Here is a 9,449-nt window from a genome sequence, read left to right as displayed (position 1 = left end):
AATACTCACAAATAAGAACTCCGACTCCGAAACAGCCCGGAAGCAACGGCAGTAACCGTTAGAACGAACACCGGGAACATTACGTTCATTGCAGCATACCTTCCACCACACGCCAAAGTCCATAGACACGACATAGAAACATTAAGACTCGCACCGACAGTGCTCATCGGCGGAGACTTAAACACAAAGGACGTGACACAGAACTCCCGATCGACTAACAGAAATGGGAACACAGCTCGCCCTCGCAGAAGATCTCCACTTTGATGTCCACGGACCTGAGGACCCAACACACATCCAATTCTTTAGTCGTAACAATCCAGATGTGTCGGACATCGTACTTACCAAAGACGTTCCAACGGAAATAGATCTCACCACCATCAACGACCTATCGTCCGACCACCTGCCAGTCCTCATCGCACTAAGAATAATCCAACTCTCGGACCAGCAATGGACCACCAAAAACATAGACTGGGAAGCCTACAGGTGGACACTCACTAACAGAGTCAGACCAACTCCGTCATTAAACACGAAAAAAGAGGTGTCCACAGCGGTAGACTATCTAACGGATAAAATCCAAACAGCCATACGGAAGGCGACTACCACACAAGACGGAGCTGCCGCCCCTTCTCCGAGAACCCAAACACCAGAAGAATAGATACAGCCGCCTTTGGCAACAGTTCCGTAACCCAGAAGACAGGAGAGAGGCTAACAGATTACAGCGCGAACTACGAGCCCTGCTACAAGACTGGAGAAGGGAGCGGTGGGAAGACAAAATGGACCAGTTCCACCTTCAGCAAAAACAGGAGTGGGACCTGGTCAAAGCGATCCACCGCCCAAAGGACCCGAAACGAGCAATCGGGACAAACAGAGGCCTCACATATGAACCTCTCGAAACAGCGGAGAAATTTGCGGAAGCATTCGAACATCAGAACACGCTCCCACAATACAACCTCACTGAGGCAGAGACGCAGGAAGTAGCGGAAACAACCCGTATTGTGGAGGAGTTCCTAACCCGACCACCCGAATCTCACCCACTGCTCACCACACCCACAGAGGTGAAAAATATAATCGAGAGAAGAAAAGGAACATCAGCACCCGGAATGGACCACATCACTAACCGACATCTGAAGGAAATGCCTAGAAAACCGCTCGTGCTACTCACAAGAATCTTCAATATTTTTCGTAAGGATTCTTTTTCTGACCAAATTGTGCCAGCCTGTTCCACACACCCACGATCTCACAAAAAAGCATTTTTTCACTCTGCTGTTCATAGAGCAATCTCTACCCCTTTGTCCTCTGAAAATTTAAAAACCGAATTGAATCTAATTAAAACCACTGCAGTTAATAATGGTTACAAACCAAATACAGTAGATGATGTCTTCAGACAGAAAACCAGTAACAGAATTACCACCCTTGGGAGCACTATTGACGAGCCTAGCGATTTGAAGAAATACTTCTCTTTACCGTATGTAGGGCCAATAACCTACAGATTGCAACGTCTCCTTACAAATAAATATGGCTGCAACATAGTTTTCTCTACCAACAATTCTCTCAAAAATAATCTTATCCATAATTTAAAACCGAGATGGTCGCCTCTGCAAAACTCAGGCGTTTATAAAATCACCTGTGACACTTGCTCAGCTTATTATATAGCACAGACTGGACGAGCTTTTTCGATTAGATATAAAGAGCATCTATTAGGGGAAAAAAGGTACGAACGTACATAATTCGTCATTCGCTGACCACCTTCTTATCACAGGACACAAACCTAAAGATGTTCATGATATTAGTATCTTACATACGGAAAAGAAAGGCTTCAGACTTGATATTCTTGAACAGTTGGAAATTTTCAAACATTTTTCCCGTAACAACCATTTAATCCTCAATGAGCAATTACAATTACGTGATAAAAATTTCTTTGATGGCGTAAAGCCCTCGCTTAAAGTCACTTAACGCGGAATATTGCTATTATGCTTCCGTACTGTAGCCTTAAATATTGCTCTCTCTCGCCCTGTTTTACAGTATAATATTTTGTTCAACTTTCGATCCGTTACATACTATCTGACAAAATGTAATGAGCACATTACGTGCACTCCTGTTCCAATGCTTCTGACAGCTGTTGTCACTGTAAGTTACAAGCATTCAATACTAGATCGTGCGATACAAGGTGGCGACTTGCTAACATGGATGGCGCGCGCGCCTCTCAGTCATGCTGCTTACAGTGCCGGCCGCACACGCGACCCTTAGCGGCGCGTCTTAATCGAGTTGTGCATTCCTATGAAAATTTTATAATGTACAAATATATTTTTATCTTTAACGTGATCACTGTTGCTCTAAACCATTTCATAACTACAGGGTGAGGCAGTGAAACGGCACGATGTCGATAGTGGTTGTCAGGCGCGGAGGGGGGTTGCGAGAGTGGGGGAAGTGACCTTGGGCGTCTAGAGTGGTGGAAGTTTCAGTAGCCATGGAGCGTTGGTCGAGTGCGCAACGTGCATATGCCGTAAAGGCATATTACAAAAACGCGGATAGTGTGGTTGGTGCTCAACGCGCCTTTCGTCGTGAATTCAACCTGCCGCCACGGGCTCCCGTGCCATCAAGGAAAGCCATTCTCCTTTGGGTTAAAACCTTTGAAGCTACTGCTAGCACAACAAAGAAAAGAGGCGGCAGCACAAAAACAATCCGGACACCCGAGAACATTAATCGTGTGCGCGAAGCGTTGGGACGAAGTCCGCGAGACGGCACAGCGCAGAACTTGGTCTCAGCAATCGATCAGTAAGATGGATTTTGAAGAGTGACCTTCACTATCATCCATACAAAATTCAGGTAGTGCAAGCCCTTAAACCTAATGACTACAATAACCGTATACGCTTTTGCCAGTCAATGCTTAACGTTATTGAACGAAATGAAGAAAGAGTGCATAACTTATGGATGAGTGATGAAGCCCACTTTCATCTTAGTGGGTACGTAAATAAGCGAAACTTCAGATATCGGTCCTCAGATAACCCGCACGAACTTCATGAAAAACCTCTCCATTCTGAAAAAGTAACAGTCTGGTGCGCAATGTCATCTCGTGGAATCGTGGGGCCCTATTTTTTTGAAGATGTAGATGGCAACACAGTGACGGTAAACTCTGGACGTTATGCTGACGTGTTGACCATTTTTGGTCTGCCTGGAATTGATCGACATGATCCAGATGCTGAAACACTCTTCCAGCAAGATGGTGCAACAAGCCATACTGCTAATGTCTCAATGGAATTGCTCAGACTTGCATTTCCACGACGTCTAATCAGCAGGAATGGCGATTTCCCCTGGCCTGCCCGTTCACCAGATCTGACGGCACCAGACTTTTTTGTTTGGGGCTACCTCAAGTGCAAAGTCTTCCAGGAAAATCCACCAAGAACAAAAGAAGACCTGAAGGAGCGAATTCGACAGGAAATTAACAACATTCCAGTACAGATGCTACGAAATGTCATGGGACAATTTCATCTCAGGCTTAGACAATGTGTGCAAAACCAAGGACGACACCTCACTGACACCATATTTAAAAAATGATTGTTTTTAAGTTAAATCTTTAATTTCCACTCTTGTACTTGAGATCCATGTTCAACTATTATGATTTTACTTGTAAATAAATCTTTGGTGGTTTTACAAAATCGTGCCGTTTCACTGCCTCACCCTGTATTTACTCTATGTAAGTATGCTTTCTTTGTCTACTGTACTGTAGCAGTTAGCTATGATGTGATTTTATTACATATGTTTAATTTAATAATTTTTATATTATTCCAAAACTCTGTTATAGGTAATGTAAAATTTTTTTACTTCTGATGAAGGCTGCCTTAGAGCAGTTGAAACCTACGTAAAGTTGAAAATTTTTTACCTGTGCAACCGAAGAGCTGTATTTTCAAGTAATATTATAAACTTCAACAGTTGTCCGCTACTAAAGTTTGTCCCGAGACAGTGGAAAACCTCCCGGATAATCCCCATACAAAAACCAGGAAATGACCCCCAGGAGGCAACCAGCCACAGACCAATAAGTCTGCTGAGCACGCCCAGCAAAATACTCGAAAGAGTAGCACTCAAACGTATTGAACAAGCCCTCATAACAGACAGAACCATCCATGCAGAACAATTCGCATTTGAAAGGAAACTATCCGAAGAAATGCAGGTAGTCAGAGTGGTGGAGCATGTCGCAAGCAATTTCAACACGTCACGCCACACGGCCGCTGCGTTCTTAGAGTGGGACAAGGCATACGATCGAGTGTGGCACGAGAAACTAAGCCACAAACTGGCCACACAAACATCAATTCCTGACTGCTACGTCCATCTCGTAAAGGATTATCTTGACGGACCGGCAAATAACGGTTGCGGTGGAAGGAAAACGGTCGAGCACCAAGCCACTCGCAGCCGGTATCCCCCAAGGATCGGTGTTGTCCCCCACCCTCTTCAACATCTTCATCAACGCTAGAAAACAAGGTCCACCTGGCACAGTATGCGGACGACACGGCCCCGTTTACCAGCGACCGACAACACTTCGCCAATGTAAACCGCCTGCAACGACAGATGAACAAGATCGTAGCCACGTGCCCAGAGAACAAAGTAGTGCTCAACGCAGAAAAGACCACCGTGGTCTATTTCTGCAAAAAGAGACCACGACTATAAGAAATAGAAGTTCTGGGCCACAGAATCCCACGGGCTCCGGCAGTTAAGTACTTGGGGGTGGAACTGGACCCTGGCCTTTTCTTCCAGTCGCATTCGACATAAAAAACAGAAGTGCACACAAATGGCGAAAGCACTAATACCTTTCTTCATTGGCGAAGAGTTAATTCGAGAAACAAAAATCCAGTATTTTAAACATAGCTGCGCAACAGCAACGGTTCCACGTATTAAGATTAAAAAACAGCCGACCAGTTGCAAAGGATAAAGTAATCTTTACTTAGGTTTCGATAGATTTAAATCTATCTTCTTCAGAAGGCGGCCTGAGGACAATGAACATAGTAATTTATATTAAAGGTATGAAACATAAGTCAAGAATAGAGTTATATTAGGAGAATCTCGTATTACAAAATATGAGAAGAATTCCTGGTACTTACAGTATTACATTAACATGGAGTGATATGTCATTGTCGTTTTTACAAACATCTGCATAGCTCCATTAGTCCAAATAAAAGCCAATGACATATCACTCCATGTTAATGTAATACTGCCGCCTTCTGAAGAAGATAGATTTAATCTATCGAAACCTAGGTAAAGATTACTTTATCCTTTGCAACTGGTCGGCTGTTTTTTAATCTTAATACGTGGAACCGTTGCTGTTGCGCAGCTATGTTTAAAATACTGAAATTCTTGCCTGCCGAGGTATCAAAAGCTGCATCCAGGTATATGGACATCAAATTAAAAATTGTGAACGCAGGTATGGCTATTGACTTTAATCAACAGTGCCTACATAAGGACATTATCCCTGATTATGTGAAGGCGTACGTAAACTTTAAACAGTTTAACAGAGTGCCTTCTATTAAAAAGAAGTTAGTGCATTTAGTCATTTCGGATAGCACAGTTAATTTGTACAAGAAAAAAGATGTTCTTAATAGTGAAGCCTACTGTATACACCTATTTTTAACTAAAGCCTTTAAAGATCTTTGTAACTTTCAAATTGACCACCTGTGGAATAGTATTAATGAATGGCTCTTTAATCGTAAAGAAGAAATTAAGGCTAGACATGAAAGAAAGCTTTTGAAGTTTAGTAATAGGTCCACAAGTAAAAGTGTTAATACAGCAGACAATAGTGTTAAGCACCTATTTTACGAAAGAGTACTAAATAAAACCAATATTACTTTTACGCAGGCTGAGAATGACTTGTTGTGTAAAGGCCTTAAATATAACTTGCCTGCTAAACTCGACAATTATCCAGTTATCTGTAATCTCATTGTAGATCTAAAAATGGGTTTAGAATCTCTGAAATTAGAGAAAACGGAGCAAGTCAAATGTGCCTACGAATGTAGTAACATAATAGAAAAAGAAATTAAATTATTTCCTAATAGGCAGTCGAGCGAATATAGTATAGTAAAAAGCATTAATCATAAACTTAGAGAGCACGACGCCTTAGTCACTAAGAGTGACAAAGGGAACACAGCTGTCGTGGCTTATAAAAATGAATATATAGAGAAGACTGTAAAGTTTTTTGAGGAAAACGACATCACTGAGGTTACTGTAGATCCTACTGCTGAACTGCAAAATGAAATCCGGCGTACTTTAACTAATTCCGTCAGCCTGTTCAATAAGTTTCAAAAGAAAGGGCTTATAAATATGAACCCAAAACCACCCGTGCTCAGAAGTCAGTTTAAACTGCACAAACAAAATCACCCGATCCGCCCTATAGTGAATGGTATAGGCAGTCCACATCACACTCTTGCTAGGCGCCTCCATTTTAAAATTAAAGATGCTTTCACATTTGAAAATAACTTTTCTGTAAAAAACAGTAAGGAATTAATTAACAATATTCAGTCTGTAAGATGTACACCTGACACTAGACTGGTGTCCTTCGACATCGTCAGCCTTTATACAAATGTCCCGGTTGATGAAACCATAGACCTTGTAAAAGAGAATCTTCTTAAGCATAAAAAACTAAGTGAAACTCAGATTGCGGACCTCATTGGTTTGCTTAAGGTCATTTTAAAATACAATTATTTCACATTTAACGGGAAGATGTATGTACAGCCAGATGGTCTAGCAATGGGTAGCCCCCTCGCCGGTATTCTAGCAGAGGTTTTCATCAACGCCCTGGAAACAACATTCTTCAATTCAAGTTCAGAATTACGCCACAAAATCCGCTATTATGCACGTTATGTTGACGACATTTTCATGGCTTTTGATGGCACTGATCATGAGTTAGAGCAGCTCTTCAATACTTTCAACAGTTTACATGAAAAAATTTCCTTCACAAAAGAACTTCAAAATGATAAACGTGAACTTAATTTTCTCGATCTAACAATTTCTATACAAGATAATACCTTCCATTTCAATATCTTCCGCAAAGAAACATATTCAGATAATGTCATTCCTGCTGACTCAACTCGTCCAAAATCTCATAAACTGGCGTTTTTTCATTCCGCCATTCACCGAATGGTAACCACTCCTTTATCGCCTGCGGATCACCAAAAGGAATTGAATGTCATCAAAGCAATCGCTGTTAATAATGGGTACAACCAGAATATGATCGATTACCTGCTCAATAAGAAAATTTCCCAAAATTGTTCGACTTTAAGCAATAACCTCCCCACAGATATCACAGAAACTAAAAAATTTATTTCCATCCCTTTCTTAGGTAACATATCATGTAGGATTAAACGTCTTCTAAATAAAAAATATAACTGTAACGTCTCCTTCTCTACAGATAACAGTTTAAAAAGAAATCTTGTACAGTCAGTAGAAATTGCTAGCGATTGGTTTTCTAGTTCAGGTATTTACAAACTAACCTGTAATAACTGCCCCTCATACTATATTGGTCAAACAGGCACAGCTGTGAAAACACGATATAAAGAACATCTATTAGGTAAAAAAGGAGCGAATATTCACAACTCTAGTTTTGCTGAACACCTCTTGATAGCCGGCCATACGCCTAAACACTTAGAAGACACGGTTATCCTACACAGACAAGTCAAAGGACGGAAACTAGATCTGTGGGAAGAGTTATTTATTTTTAAACATCTAGAGCTCAAAGACGGTAATATACTGAACGATCAGTTGAACCTTGCCTGTAGACAATTCTTCGAAGGCTTTAAACCCGTACTGTTTAATATATAACATTAATGTTGGTAACCTCAGTAGTCTATTTCCTCAGGAAGCTATAATGCACTGTCAAATCTTTAAGCTCACTACCTTTTATATAATGTGTTTTTCTCACGATGTATGGCTGCCACTACATCGGCCCTAATGTAATTTTCTCTTTTTCTAAAACCTTGGCTCCCTGAGAATGTATATTAACTGGATTGTTGACCAGGTTTCGTAATCTATTTCTTAAGAGCCATTACTGATTATTCTTAAAGTTTTGATTTATATACGTTCTATTTACTTCACTCATATGGTAATATAACTTTTATATTCTGGCTGTATATGCCACTGCATGTGACTCACGGCGTAAGCGCCACCTGCCTTTTTGATGTATGTATCTACGTTACTGTTCCTAAGGCTCCCAAAATGTCATAACGGGAGTGTTAAATGCTTTCCTTTTATTTATTGTCACTCTATCTAAGGACGCAATTAATATTCATATTTTACATGTTGCTTCAGTACGCCAATTGGCACATAGTTCGCGACCTGAGCGCCACCTACCCTGACTGCAGTGTTACTACGCAGGCCGATTTTACTCAGTCGCTTATGCGCTCTCCAACTTCCATGTACTTATTTTATTTGTCTGACAAACCCTATCCTCAGGGTTATATTTTATTTGGACTAACGGAGCTATGCAGATGTTTGTAAAAACGACAATGACATATCACTCCATGTTAATGTAATACTGTAAGTACCAGGAATTCTTCTCATATTTTGTAATACGAGATTCTCCTAATATAACTCTATTCTTGACTTATGTTTCATACCTTTAATATAAATTACGATGTTCATTGTCCTCAGGCCGCCTTCTGAAGAAGATAGATTTAAATCTATCGAAACCTAGGTAAAGATTACTTTATCCTTTGCAACTGGTCGGCTGTTTAGTAATCTTAAAACAAAAATCCGTTTATACAAAGCAACAGTCCTCCCGGCCCTTCTTTATCGTAGCACTGGATGGGGGATAGCCTCCAAAACTCAATTAAAATCCCTGCAAGTAGTTCAGAACAAAGTCCTATGATGGACCCTTGGCCCCGCCCCCCTCACCAGGGAAAGCATTCGAGTGCTTCTCGCAGCCACCAACACGGACACACTAAAAACCGCCATTAAGAATAAGGCCGAGAAACTAGTCAACAAAATAGACAGCCTAAGAGACACCCTCCCGGAACTGCGAGATTTAGGAGTCGCCCAACCCCAACCTGGACACCGCTTCAAGGTCCCAATGTGCCTGAGAAACGAAATAGATTAGACACCCATTAAGAGATGCCCATTCACCTAATATAGAGAAGGAAATTTAGTACTGTATAATGATTGCACACCAAAGGAGGTCGGCTAAGGTCCCCTGAGGCCCAGGAACGCCAGTCCCTTCACATGTAAATAAATATTGTAAAACCCTTACCTTATAAATGTACACGGCGAGTCACACACACACACACACACACACACACACACACACACACACAACCACCCACCTGTAATACTATACCTCACATCGGAGAAGTAACTGCTGCGCAGAAGCAAACCCATTTGTGACGTCCTGCGCATTGACGTCACGGAGGAACAGCTCTTGGCGCGTGCAAAGTGTACATTTGAGCTTTGTGTTGTCGTGGTTCGTGCGTGTT

This window comes from Schistocerca nitens, chromosome 11 (genome assembly GCF_023898315.1).
Source record: "Schistocerca nitens isolate TAMUIC-IGC-003100 chromosome 11, iqSchNite1.1, whole genome shotgun sequence".
Classification (NCBI taxonomy): Eukaryota; Metazoa; Arthropoda; class Insecta; order Orthoptera; family Acrididae; genus Schistocerca; species Schistocerca nitens.
Note: the sequence above shows the minus strand (reverse complement) of the source record.